Genomic DNA, 14968 nt, shown 5'->3' with positions numbered 1-14968 from the left:
AGAAGTGGCCAAGAAAGTATGCGGCATGCTCGCCTTCATCAACCAGGGCATTGAGTACGAGAGTTGGGAAATCGTGTTCCAGCTATATAAAACGTTGGTTAGGCTGCATTTGGAGTATTGCGTACAGTTCTAGTCATCACACTACCAGAAGCGCATGGAAGCTTTGGAGAGAGTGCAGAAAAGATATACCAGGCTGTTGGCTATGAGGAGAGATTGAATAAACAAGGTTTGTTTTCACTGGAATGACGGAGGCTGAGAGGAGACTTGATAGAGGTCTATAAAATTGAGAGGCATAGGCAGAGTGGATGGTCAGAGGATTTTTCCTAGGGTGGAAGTGTCAATTACAAGAGGGCACAGGTTCAAAGTGAGAAGGGGAAATTTTATGGGAGATGTTGATATTTTCATGCAGAGAGGGTGAGTGCCTTGACCATACTTCCAACAAAGATGGTGGAAACAGACACTTTAGTATTTAAGAGGCATCTGGATGGGTGCATAAATATGGAGAGAAGAGAGGGATACAGAGTAAAGGCAGAAGGTTTTTTTTAAAAAGTTGAGTTCGGGGATCATGATCGGAGCAGCTTGGAGGGCCAAAGGGCTTGTTCCTGTGCTGTACTTTTTTGGGTTTTTTTGTTATAACAGTAACAAATGAAGCAGCTTAACAATAAACAATTGATCAATATTTTAAAATAAAAGGAAACAACTTTCATTTCTAACATCACTGCTTCAGTTTCAGGTAAGCAACATTCCTCTTACAGACTTACAATGCCACTTTAAAAACAGTTAACATCATAAATATACTTGCCATTAATGAGTTCAGACAGTCTTGAAGCTTTCATAGAGAGAATGAGTTTCTGCTTGTAAGAAATCTGTCTTTAAACCAAGCCAGAACTAAAAAATTATTTCTCCGCTATAGACTATCTCCTCCCATTAACCGCATCATCATATCCTGCCTACCTAAACCCATTCCTATTCTAAACTATTCCTTTAAAAACCCTAAGGGATCTTTGTGAACAAAAGTCCATTATCGCTCTCTCTCAGTAAAAACTAGGTGGCTAAAATGGGTAATTATTCAGCTCTTCCAGCATCTGAGCTGCATTCCTTCTAGACATAGAGTTCCTGAATGTTTAAAGATTCCCCTTTATATGTATTATGTTTAAGGGGAATGTTTAAACATTCATATTTTGTCATGCTCATGTGAAACATCTTGGAATGTTTAACCATATCAAAGGTACTACACGTTGCTGTTCCTTTTGTGGTGATAGTAATACGATTGATATGGATATATATAAATAAATACGATTGATATGGATATATATAAATAAATATATATCCATTTCAATTGCATTACTATCATCACAAAAGGAACAGCAATGTGTAGTACCTTTTGATATGGTTAAACATTCCAAGATGTTTCACATAAGCATGACAAAAAAATTAAACATCTAGTCACTGCAGGGGATATTAAGCCTGATAGCCAAAAGCTTGGTCAAAATTTTCATGTTAGTATGCTTCAAGATGACTAATTTTAAGATTAGAACATGGGCAATTGCAAACCTGCAGCTTGGTTTCAACCTACATTTATAGGTACTTTCTGACCTCTGACTCAAAGGTCAGATGACCTAAATGAAGTACAGTGTACCATATTATATCTAATACTAGATACACTGCTACAATCATTCTAATATAATGACATTTCCCTTTTTTCAAAGTACAAAAACACTCCAGACTAGTTTGTTAGAACAAAATAGACTTAGTCAAGTACACAAAGTCTCATCTAGTTTTTCCACACCATTTTGATCAGTCTATTTTGTCCTTTATTCATCTCTGTACCCCTGTGGTTTTTCCACAATTGTTCCATAGATGTTCTGAATGGTGACAGTGGTGATTTTGAAAGACAAGGGCTCTGCTTCAGCTCTGTATCACTTTCACACTGAGATGCTCTTAAAACCTATTAGGTTTTGTCTGGTTACCTGGTGCATTCTGGTGACTGATCTTCAATTACATATTTTTTGTTCAGAGTCGTGTCGCGCTTCATTTGTTTTCTGTGGGAATGTCAGGTGTCTCTTATACTGCTGTCTGTTTAGTGTCTGCACCATGTAAGATTTTGTTCTTCTGTGACAACAGCAGATTTCTAGATCCCTTCATGCTGAATCCTCACTGTCTCTCTGTTATGATGGCCATGGGGGGTAGTCAATATATCTCCCTGTGTATGTTACAAGCTCCCCTATCAAAGGAGGAGAGGCTCACCCAATAAGGAAGGAGCAGCGTGGGGTTAAAAAAAAACAATCAGTTCAACATATATTGGCTGTTGACAGACTCCAGGGTCTGACCTGTACTCTGTAGCTGCAGAAGTGGTCCCTTATGCATGTTGTAAATAAAGGTTGTTTGGGATGGAAGACAGGCCTTGGTGAGATTAATACATTGGCAATGAGGAAAAAACTGTTCTTTTTCTGTCCTCCTGACAACCTGAACTATCGGAGATAGGTAATCTTCTGTACGAAAAAAATGCTTCCTTTTGGCAAACTTGAAAACTACTACAATGTAAGCTTAGAAGACTGGGCCCAATATAAAGGGTGTGTGCATTACCCTGTTTCAACTAACAATATTGAGAAGGACAAGAAGCAGAAAGTCATCTTAGTGACAGAATGCCGGGTCCTGAACTTCAGCGTTTTAAAAAGCTGGACCTAATTGGATGCCCCTGATTCCCAAAGCCTGTAATGAATAGGTGGACTTTGTTAAAGGCTATTATAGAACATAGAACATAGAACATTACAGCGCAGAACAGGCCCTTCGGCCCACGATGTTGCGCCGACCAGTTACAAAAACAATGACCCACTAGCCTATACCAATCCCTTTTCGTCCATAAACCTATCCAAAGATCTCTTAAACGCCCCCAAACTAGACGCATTTACAACTGCAGCAGGCAGGGCATTCCAATCCCTCACCACCCGCTGGGTAAAGAACCTACCCCTGACATCCGTCCTGTAGCTACCCCCCCTTATGACCTGAAACCTTCCATAAAATGCCAGTAATGCCATTTTAACACAGCAAGAATCTATCACCGAATTTCCAACCAGGCTATAAAAACTGGCAGAGCACTGTGAAAATCGGGCCATTTCTGAATGTTGTATTGTGGAATTAACAACCTGACAAATTACTGGCAGAACCCAATTTGGATCTAAGAAAGGCCATTGAAATAGCTCTATCATTGGAGAATGCAGAGAAAGGAGCTCAGGAACTACAGGGAACATCAGACAGCATTGTCCTCTGATTGGGAGGATGGGCGGGGGGGGGGGGCGCTAATGCAACATCCATCCTTGAGAATGCTGGTATCAGTAAAAGATCACAGAATCCCTCACGGCAGCCGAGCCCAAGTCACGCCTTCAGACTCTGAGGGAACATATTCCAGAAGTTGTGGATGCCAGATGGTGGACTATTTACAAGTGCCACAGAAGACCACAACTGAGGCAAAAATAAAATCGGGACAGTAAAAACATGTGCTGATTCAAAAAGAGGCCAAGATCAGTACTGGACCACACCTTGTAGGTATGCCCATTGCCAGGAACAGGGACAATGTAATTAAATTGCATCTCCATGTCAAAGGCTGCCCCTATAAATGGTGTTGTTAGGAAATGGTCACCCATTCAAAATTGGAAATAGATACAGGAGCTATGTCCCTGTCATCAGGGAACATATTCATGATTGTCTCTATGCTAGTATTCAGCTCCTGAGCTTAGAAGACACAGTGACTAGCCTGGCCACCAACATGTTGGGAGTGGGGGGTCACTATTAGAGATGAAGAGCACCATGGAGATCCTACTGACTCACAGGCAGCAGTTGGCTTGACTTCCACTCATCATTGTACAGGGACAAGGACCTAACTTTACGGAGAGAGACTAGCTCCAACACATCAGACTGAACTGTTGGGAGATCTTCAGACTGGGCACGTGGCGGTGGGGGGGGTGGAAAACACCGTATGCAGTCATCATTAAATACCCCAAAGTTTTCCAGGAAGCACTTGGGAAAATAATGGAGCCAAAGCTAAGATCTATGTCAACCCAATGCTGCACCTAAGTATTTTAGAGTGAAACCAGTTCCATACTCTCGACTGGAAAAAGTAGAGTTGAAACTGGAATGCCTGGAATAGCTGGGCATAATGAAGTTAACATTTCACAGAGTGGGCTGTACCTATTTTTCCTGTCAAGCCGGATAAGTTGTGGACACTATAAGCTTAATGTGAATTGGGTTTCTAAACTTGGCAAATACCAATGCCCCGGACTGAAGACGTGCATGCAGGTTAAACGGGGGCCAAGCATTTTCAAAGTTAGATATTAGAGTTTAAAAGCAATGTACAGCATCCAGAGAAACCAATTTTTATTCAGCTATAGGATTACCCTTCACACATTGACAAGAATTGCTCCAGCAGAATTGTTAAAGGGATGGAGGCTTCGGAAAGATAAAGCTTACTGTTCCCAAACAAGGATCTTATGGAGAAAACTGAGTTCATGTTTTAAAATATCCAAGTGCAGGACAAAGTTGTGAGGAAGCACACGGACGATCTCAGGAATAGGGAGCCTGCAAAAGTGCAGGTGCCACTACCAGCCATGGGGACAACCATTGCCAGCATCAAGCCACAACTAGAAGTTAATCCTATGCCAGGCCCTCGGGATGATGAGATCACAGATTCTGAGATGGAAGAGGAAAAGACTGATGCCCCAACTGAAGCAAAAGCTCAGGGAGAACCAGTGTCAGTGGCTTTACAATGTTCCCTTCATAAATGAGAGTCTCCGTTTCACTTCACGCCCCAAATCTGGTCCTGCCTCCAACTGACCCTAGGCCAGTTGCCAAGAATTGGAAAAGGCCCTCTGTGAAAGGTATGCTGGGAAGAAAGGGACTTGAAGAGGGAGGGATGTTAACATGGCAATGGGGTTCATCAATAGATCTCCCCATTAGCCTTGTAGGAGTACACAGTCCCCTATTAAGCCAGCGGAGGCTCCAATGGGGAAGGAGCAGCAGGGAGTTTAAATCCACTTGGTTCCACTCAGGACAGTCATAGGACTCTGGAGCTTGACATGTACACCATAGTTGCAGAAGTGGTACTCTATGCATGTGGTAAATAAAAGAATGTTGGTGACAGAAGACTTCCTTGGCAAGATTATAACAGTCTTCCTTTCAATTCAGAAAGAGATTGGGCTCCTCGATCAAAATATTGTTTCTGCTTCCACTGTTTGAGTGCATCGTAGCTCACTGACTATGGAGTTGAGATGAAGTTGGCAGCTTAGCTCAGAGTCATAAAATCCCTACAGTGCAGAAGGAGGCTATTCGGCCCATCGAGTCTACACCGACTGCAATCCCACCCCAGCCCTATTCCCGAAACCCCACATATTTACCCTGCTAATCCCATGACACGGTGCTGCCCTTAGGTTCTTAGTCTTCTCTCCGTCAGGAAGTGTGCTGGAAATGAACCAATGCTCTCAAATGGAATATGCCTGAAATCCAGCAGGGCCAGGTGGGGGGGGTCTCTTCTGTCTGACCCCTTTTGCCTTCCTCAACAGGTTTTTTTTTAAAGATGTGTACAGTATGTTCCACCATTCTGTTGGATCGTGGATATTTGGAACGTGATGCAAGATGACAAAACTCCCAATCCTGTGCAAACTTGCAAAACTCAGTGCCTGAGAATTATAGACCATTGTCTGAGATTAGCATTTCAGGTATGCCATGGTGAGCAAAATTGATTTCAAATGACTTAAAGTGAGGCTCTTACTGGGCAAGATTTCATGGCCTCACTCATCCCAAAACCATGAAATCCTGCCCAATGGACTTTCCCACTGTCCACCCCTTACCTGCTTCAATTCCCATGGCCAGCAGAGCAGTAAAATTCCAGCCACTGCCTTTTCTCAGCAGTCCAGATTCACAGAACTTGAGTACGAATCCACTGCTGGGAACTACTCACTGTTGTCAAAGGTGAGCAAGTCCAAACAATTTCCTGCCGGTAAAGTGGCTTTTTTTGTGACTTGCTGTACCTTTGGCACACCTTCACCAATTTGTGCTCCAATTCCAGATCAATACATTAATCTCAAGCTCTTTTCCTGCATGTTCCTATGCTGAGAAGACTCTCATGCATGAGTTGCAGTGTTTCTTTCCTTGGAGTTGCAGGAATTATCATCCTTTCTCCCTTGAAAAATGGAAGTTGAAGTTGAACTGTATGAAATTCCTCACAATCATTCCAATAACCTTGTACAGCAGTAGCTGTTCATGTGGGCCAGCCATTTTTTCACTATTTGCTTCAGTCTACTCAGGATGGTATCATTCTTGGTTGCTTCCCAGATATCATCTAATTTGGTTATAGTCACAGGTGAGTTCTTTGTCAGCATGTGAACCTATGTTTTTATTTCTTTGTCATCTTCTTCCATAATGTGTAGGTACGCATGTTACAGAGAGTCTGCAATGTATATTTCTTTGCCTGTTTCATATTTACATTTGACCTGGTCTTAAGCACTTCCTTTATAGTGGTGAAAAATGATACAACACCAATACTTGGAACCAAAGCTTGTGAAAATCTGAAGTTACAGAGGTTCATAGAATCCATTCAGCCCATTGAGCCTGCTCTGACCACAATCCCAATCAGGCCTTATCCCCATAACTTCACATATTTACATTGTTATCCCCCTAATACTAAAGGTCAATTTAGCAAGGCCAATCCACTTAATCTATACATCTTTGGACTATGGGAGGAAACCCATGTGGACAAGGGGACAACAGTCATCCAAGGCCAGAATTGAACCCAGGTCCCTGGCACTGGGGCAGTTGTGCTAACCACTGTGCCATGTGACACCATATCAGTCAAGACAATAGCAACTGTAAGCTCTGATGACATCCAGAGTAAATACAAAGATGTGTTCGAAGGGATTGCTTGCTTAAGGGGAGAACAGACTTTCAAGATTGACAGAACGGTGACCCCCAAAATACCCAGAGAAGTGCCAGCGATGCTGAGAAACTGAAAGTTGAGTTGGGCAGAATGGAGAAACTTCATATCATTAAGAAAATTAAAGATTCGGCAAAGTGGGTTCATCCAATTGTAATTGTAGAAAAATCAGATGGAAATTTATGAATCTGTGTGCACTGGCCTTCTTCAGCAATTTTTTCATCTGAGTAAGTAGGCAGTTTCACTTTTGGTTTTGGTTAGTTGTTTTCCTTTGCCTATCTTAAGATGTAGCCTTCTAGGAATACCATTTGCTCGTGCACCTGTGCCAAGCTTGAAATTCACCATCGTGTCAGCAATTTTGAAACCAATCTTCCATTTATCTTCTTTTGAATTTGCTGTTACTACACCAATTAAAAGCTCAGTCTGCATTATCATCTGCAATTGTGTGCACTTTTTGATTTTGATATATTAGCAAAGTAATTTAGTTTACCACAGCTCTTACATTGTTTTCCGTAAGGTGAACAACTACGCGCAAAATGCTCCGTTCTGCATTGGCTGTATGTTTTAATAGCAGTTTTATTCTTTCTACCTTCAGGCTGTTGATTTGTTTCTTCCCAGTGTTGTTTCTGTTCCACTGTATCTAGCTGTTTGACTATGTGAGGTGTAACCAATTCCGTCATCTGTTGAATCTGACATTTTGTTGTCCCTGTCACTCTGCAGATATTTATTTCTCCAGCATGAGATCCCCTTCTCTCAAAAGTTATTCTCTCAGGAAATTATTGGTGATCTTGCCCATTATTCCATCTCAGATGAGTAATTCTTTAAGCTCACCAAGTTCACCTGATTTATTTTCTCAGCTTAGTTACGTACTGACTTTAATGTTGTCACTGTCCTGGCGTGTATCATCCATGATGGTTTTCTTGGGCTGCAGTAAACATCAAACTTTCCCATTTTTTTCCAAACTGTTTTGTTTCACACTTTCAAACATGAATATATTAGAAACTTCTAAGGCAGATTCCCCTGCTACAAGAAGAAAGGTGGAAGCCTGTAGTTGTGGGTCTTTATTATTTCTACCCATACAAGTCATAGTGCTGCTGGAATTTTACCATTGCCGAAACTTTACCACCTCGCCCACCCGAGATTCGTAAGATCCTGCCCAAAACTAAAGGAGAATGCCATGCCTCGCCCACCCCGATTCCAGTAAAACCCCTTGTTTTTATGTTGTAGGATGACCAATATCATTATTGTCAACTAACTATTTAAAAAACCATAAAAAGCAGCACAAAGAATAAGAGAGATGCAAAGATTTAGGGAGGAATTCAAGAGCTTAGGGCATTGGAAACTAAGGTACAACCACCCATGCTAGAGCAATCAAAATCTGGGATGCTCAAGAGACCATAATTAGAACTGTATAGATAAATTGGAGGATTGTAGGGCTTGAGGGGATTACAAAGGTAGGAAGGGGTGAGGCTATAGAGGGATTTGAAAACAAGGATTTTTTTTAAAAAAACTCAAAATATCATCAAGCATAAGGGTCATAAGCGAATGAGATTTGGGAGTTGGGATGTGACAGTAGAATTTTGGATGATTTCAAGTCTACAAAGGGTAGAAAGTGGAAGTCTGGCCAGGATTGTATTCAAACCATCAAGCAGAAACAGAGACATGGATGAAGGCTTCTGAGAGGGTGCAGAGGCAGCTTCAGATAAGCTTATTTGGACCGAATGTTGTCTTCTGTTTTTAAAGTATGTTTTAATGACACATCCTGATTCAAAAAATATCAAAGCTGAGCTTTATGGAATGATTTGCTGCTGCCATCTTCAAAGCCCTTTCTAATTAATTGCAACTTTTCACCAATGATAGCTGATGCATGCGCCAGCCAACTGTGACAGAGAACAAAAGACCAAAAACAAATGGAAGAATGAAGTGTCAAACCAGGCTGACAGTGTCATCTAACTAGACTGGCCTTTCTCTGCTTTCACAGACTGATAATAACATCATCTCAGAAAAAATGATTACAATTACATGGGCGGACTGTTATAGCTTAGCATTCCTGCCATTGCTGGAAACACAGAAAATTTACAGCACAGAAGGGGACTATTCAGCCCACTGTGTCTGTGTTGACCATTAGCCTAATGGTCCATGAGAAAAAGAACATCTCCATGAGCAGATCATGTACTCTCAGAACTGAACCTTGCAGATTAGTGGAACAGTGTGCTGGAGGACTGATAATTATTCACCAATTATAGTGCGGTACTCCAAGGGAACACTCGCTTCAGTACTCTGAAAGGCCATAACTACAGTGTCAGATAGTGCATGATTTACTTACAGCTGGATTAATTACACAAAAAAAAAGAATTATAAATTACTAACAGGAAACAGCACAGAAAATAAAGACAATCAGATCATGAGGGATTAGGGATAACATTAACACACCGTCCCTGATAAGCTCAATGCATGCTGTGCCAATTTTGAGCAAGAGGTCAGCGAGAGCACGTCTTCCACTAGAAGCCTCAGACAAACCTGCATCTGAGGTTACCATCACAGACGTCAGAGCAACCTTCTTCAAAGGCAACCCACCAAAAACAACTTGCCCAGATGGGGTACCTAGATGAGCACTCAGGTCCTGCGTAGATCAGCTGGTGGGTATATTTTCAAACATCTTTAACCTCTCTTTACACTATTCTGAGATTCCACCTCTTCAAGGCCAAGCAGTGTGCCATAATGACTATCAGCCGGTGGCTCTGACATCCATCATTATGAAGTGCTTTGAAAGGTTGGTCATGGCACAAATCAGTTCCAGCCTCCCAGATTGCCTGGATCCACTACAGTTCACCTACTGCCGCAACAGGTCCACAGCAGATGCCACCTCCCTGGCCCTGCACTCAAACCTGGAACACCTAAATAATAGAGACACACATGTCAGACTCCTATTTATTGACTTCAACTCAGCCTTCAACACCATTATTCCTACAAAACTCATCTCCAAACTCCATGGCCTAGGCTTCAGCTCCTCCATCTGTGACTGGATCCTGAACTTCCTAACCGACAGACCACAATCAGCAAAGATAGGCAACAAGACCTCCTCCACGATCATCCTCAACACCGGTGCCCCACTAGGCTGTGTTCTCACCACCCTACTACACTCCTTATGCACCTATGATTGTGTGGCCAAATTCCCCTCCAACTCAATTTTCAAATTTGCTAATGACACCACCATAGTGGGTCAGATCTCAAACAATGACAAGGCAGAATACAGGAATGAGATAGAGAATCTGGTTAATTGGTGCAGTGACAATCCCTCCTTCAATGTCAACAAAATGAAGGAGATTGTCATTGACTTCAAGAAGTGTAGTGGAGAACATATCCCAGTCTACATCAACAAGGACGAAGCAGAAATAGTTGAAACCTTCAAGTTTAGGTGTCCATATCACCAATAACTGCCACGGTAGTACAGTAGTTAGCACTGCTGCTTCACAGCTCCAGGCACCTGGGTTTGATTCCCGGCTCAGGTCACTGTCTGTGTGGAGTTTGCACGTTCTCCTCACATGTGCATGGGTTTGCTCCCAGTGCTCTGGTTTCCTCCCACAGTCCAAAGATGTGCGGGTTAGGTTGATGGGCAATTTTAGCATGGCCACTTATTGTAGGTTAAAGGGATTAGTGGGTAAAATATGTAGGGATATGGGGGTAGGGCCTGGGTGGGATTGTGATCAGTGTGGACTCGATGGGCCGAATGGCCTCTTCCTGCACTGTAGGGTTTCTATGATTTCTATGAACCTGTCCTAGTCCCCCCATGCCAACACTATAGTTAAGAAAGTATAGACTTGGTGTGGCTTTCTTAGAAGATGAAGGAAATTTAGCATGTCGTTTATGACTCTCACCAATTTTTACAGATGCACCATAGAAAGCATTATTTCTGGTTGCAATGTTGAGTCCAATGTGAATGACTCATCTTTGAGATTTATGGTAAGGCTCCTGCACTGCCCAAGACAACAAGAGACTACAAAAAAAATCATGAATGTAGCCCAATGAATCACGCAAACCAGCCTCCCATCCATTGACTCTGTCTACACTTCCCACTGCCTCAGCAAAGCAGCCAGCATAATCAAGGACCCCATGCACCCTGGATATTCTCATTTCCACCTTATTCTGTTGGGAAGAAGATATAAAAGTCTGAGATCACGTACCAACTGACTCAAAGACAGTTTCTTCCCTACTGCCACCAGACTTTTGAATGGATATACCTCATTAAGTTGATCTTTCTCTAGCTACTCTAACCATGACTGTAATATTACATTCTGCACTCTCATTTCTTTCTCTACGTACAGGATGCTTTGTTTGTAAAAGTGCAAGAAACAATACTTTTCACTGTATACTAATACGTGAGACAATAAGTCAAGGCAAAACTTCCTTCAAACATTTTTTATGCAGTTCAATAATCCACAAGACTTTTTAAATCAAACAGACTTTCATGTTTTTAACTAGTGTGATGATTGGTTAACTGCCCATATCCAACCAAAAAAAAAGCACACAGCATCGCTATGTCTAAAAAAAATTTTTCATGTCACAGGCATTTAAGGTTCAGGCAATAACTACTTTCCCCTTAAGCATATCCATGACTAGACCTCCAACTATATTGGCGTGTTGATATCCATATGTTAGAATGTCAAAGAAAAACTGTTCAAGCATTAGGAAACATGACTTCCTCAATTTCATGGCATTAACATCACAAAACTGTTCTAATGCAGAAGGAAACCATTGAGCTCATCTTCTCTGAGTGAGCAATGCCCCAATACCCGACCTTCTCCCTGTACCATACTTCCGAAAAGTTGTGAAGGTTTCAGAGAGAGTGCAGGAAGATTTCACAAGAATGTTTCCATGGATGAGGAACTTCACTTGCATAGATAAATTGGAAAATTTGAGTCTTTTCCCTGGAGAAGAAAATATCACCATTCCTCATTGTCTTATGATCAAAATCCTGGAATATCATCCCTACCAGCACTGTGGATCTATCCATCTACACAACATTCAAAAAAGGTGGTTTACCACCACCTCCATAAGCGCAATTAGGAAGGGGAAATAAATGCTAGCTTTGCTAGTGACACCAACCTTCCTTGAAAAAAGGTTAATATACTTATAATAACTCCAGGAGTCAGCTGTAAAGTGCTTTATTGCACTAAGTAAAACAAAAATTACAAGTCTGTGATGAACACTCCAACTGGGGCAACATACTAATGGACCCACTCAGGGGCCTGTTTGGTATACAAGCTCCACCTGGTTACTTAATTACCAATCCCCAGGCAATCTGTATTCCACAAATCCTACAGGGAGGTCAATCAGTGATTTCCCATGCAAGTTATCACAATACTGTTCTGTTTCTGATCATCTTTTCCCTGTCACTTCCAGCTATCATTTTTTTGTCTACTTCTCTGATTTGTCCATTTCTGAATTTCACTTACCTTTTTACACTCAGTGATCTGAGTGGCATTTCTATGAAATTTATCTTGTTTGCCATAGATCTGTGCTTATTCCTCGAATGCCAAGTACTACCTAATATTAATTGGGTTTAGTTGCATGCAGGTGGTAGATATTAACTGGAAGCTTCACTTGTATTCCTATTCGAAAAAATAAAAACAAGTAAGCAAACAGGATACTTGATTTAGGAAGTACATTTTTGTATTATGTATCTCTGTAAATAAATACTCATAGAAGTGAGCACAGCCAGAAACTCTCATCAAATCGTAGAATCCTACAGTGTGAAGGAGGCCATTCTGCATTAACCACAATCCCACCCAGGCCCTATCCCCATAACTCTATGTATTTAGCCGAGTTAATCCCCCTGGATGCTGAGGGGTAATTTAATGTTGCCAATCCACTTAACCTGCACATCTTTGGACTGTGAGAGGAAACCGGAGCACCCAGAGGAAATCCACATAGACGTAGAAGAGCATGCAAACTCTGCAATGACAGTGACCCAAACCAAGAATTGAACCTGGGTCCCTGGCACTAAGGCAGCAGTGCTAATTGCTGTGCCATCATGGTGCCCTAATGCTTAAAGTCTAAACATATCAATCACCCAGTGTCACAACCTTTAGCCCAGTCTCCTCCCATCCTGCTAGGTTCAACGCTCTCTGGCTCCCCAGGCTGAAGGCTTGGAGATCTAACATGCCCATGTTAAAATATTATAAGGCTATTTTTCTATAGCAATGGTCAAAGTAAGTGTATTCCCATTTAATTTCCACATATGTACTTTCTAGCAGATGTCACTTGGAGAGCTACAAGGAGCAGGAGCCCTAATTAACTCCATTTCCTGAATCAAAGATGGCTATTTAAGGTGCTAAACCTCAAATGAGATTAGCTAACTGAGTAGAACTACTGGTTCATATGCCTCAGCTGCTCACTGCTCAGCTGAACAATTGGTGAAAGCTCAAGAGAACTATTACAATAAGAAACATCAGAAATTGTGTTGCCTTAGTCATGGTAGAGGTTTGAAAATCCCCATATCACCTTCTGACCAAACCGTAGAATGAAGAAGGATTACATTCCCATCTGTTAGGATATAATGAATCATTTCATCTGTATTTAAAGCTAATTAGTTCATTTTGCTTTTGGACACAAAGTAAATTATTAAAATACCTTATCAACACAACCACCTTCCATAGAATCCTGTCGATGTTCAAAGCACTCAAAGAAAATACTTCTCTTGCTGCTATGAAAATGTTTGGGTATAGAATCAGTTTTCAAGAGGCAAGAAAGTCTTTCTTCTGATTTATGTGAAGGGTTTAAATGCCATTTAAAATTAGTTAAGCAAGCACATCCTCGATGATCTCACTTATTAGCTGGCCAGCCTGACAAACAGTGGTGAAGGTTTCTTATTGGCCCCCATAATGAAATCAATCAGTAGACATCACAGCCTGCGAGAGACTCAGCGCCTGTTTCTTCAGCTCAATGACATTCAAAATGAATGGGGGGCAGTCAGTAACTCTGATGGCTGCTTCATGATGCAGAACAATACCAACAGCACAGGTTCAATTCCAATACCAGCTGAAGTAATTTATGAAGACCCACCTTCTCAATCTTGCCCCTCACCTGAGCTATGGTGACCTTTATGTTAAATTACCACCAGTCAGCTCCCCTTCAAAAGGGAGAGCAGCCTCTGGGCATTTGATGACATTTACATTTATTCAAAATGAACCATTTGAGGGTCAATTTTCCCCCTTGTCCCACACACAGGGCAATTGGAGGTACAGTACAATATATCTGGTATTAATACTTTTACCATAGCAAGTTAAAGAATCTTACCCTTCAAAGAGCTGAAGATACAAATTTGATGTGAAATAACTCCAAATAAACCTGTTGGACTTTAACTTGGTGTTGTGAGACTTCTTACTGCATTTACTCCAGTCCAACGCCAGCATCTCCACATCAGTTGGGAAGCTCATATTCTAACAGGTCCACATTGTGGACCTCATAAAAGTCATTACAATGTGACTGGAACTGGGGGACACAAAACCCAGCAACAGTGATATACAGTTGCATTTCACAGTCTTTTGCACTGTGCTTTGATTTAGATGGTGAGAGAGTACAGTGTGATGTTAGTTTCTGTCATTTTAGATCAAACTGATAATGATGATCAGCTGAACTTGGAAAGGATAGTTCAGGGGAGGACACTGCATTAATTAAGGAAAAACTAGATAGCGTTTTGGAAGATGGTTAAGATTTCTATCAGCAATAATGAGATCAACTAGGTTGAAAAATATCTGTACTTCTGCAGCTTCTATTTTTAAATCTCATCTCAGCATCAAACACTTCCACTGACTTGTACATCAAGGACAAGAGAGAGAATAAAGGTGTTAAAAGCCAAAGAAAAAATCAGAGATTTAATTAATGAGAATTTGGCAGAGGCCCTCCACCCTCATTCATGGTCTTACAAAATCAGGGGACTTGCTGGATGAATTTTGTGACATGAGACTTTCATTGTCAACTGAGATTATTAACAGAGCAAAACAATAATAAGTGGGAAAAAGAATCAAATCTTCAAAGGAT

This window comes from Carcharhinus amblyrhynchos, chromosome 6, assembly GCF_965287045.1.
Source record: "Carcharhinus amblyrhynchos chromosome 6, sCarAmb.v2.hapA, whole genome shotgun sequence".
Lineage (NCBI taxonomy): Eukaryota > Metazoa > Chordata > Chondrichthyes > Carcharhiniformes > Carcharhinidae > Carcharhinus > Carcharhinus amblyrhynchos.
Note: the sequence above shows the minus strand (reverse complement) of the source record.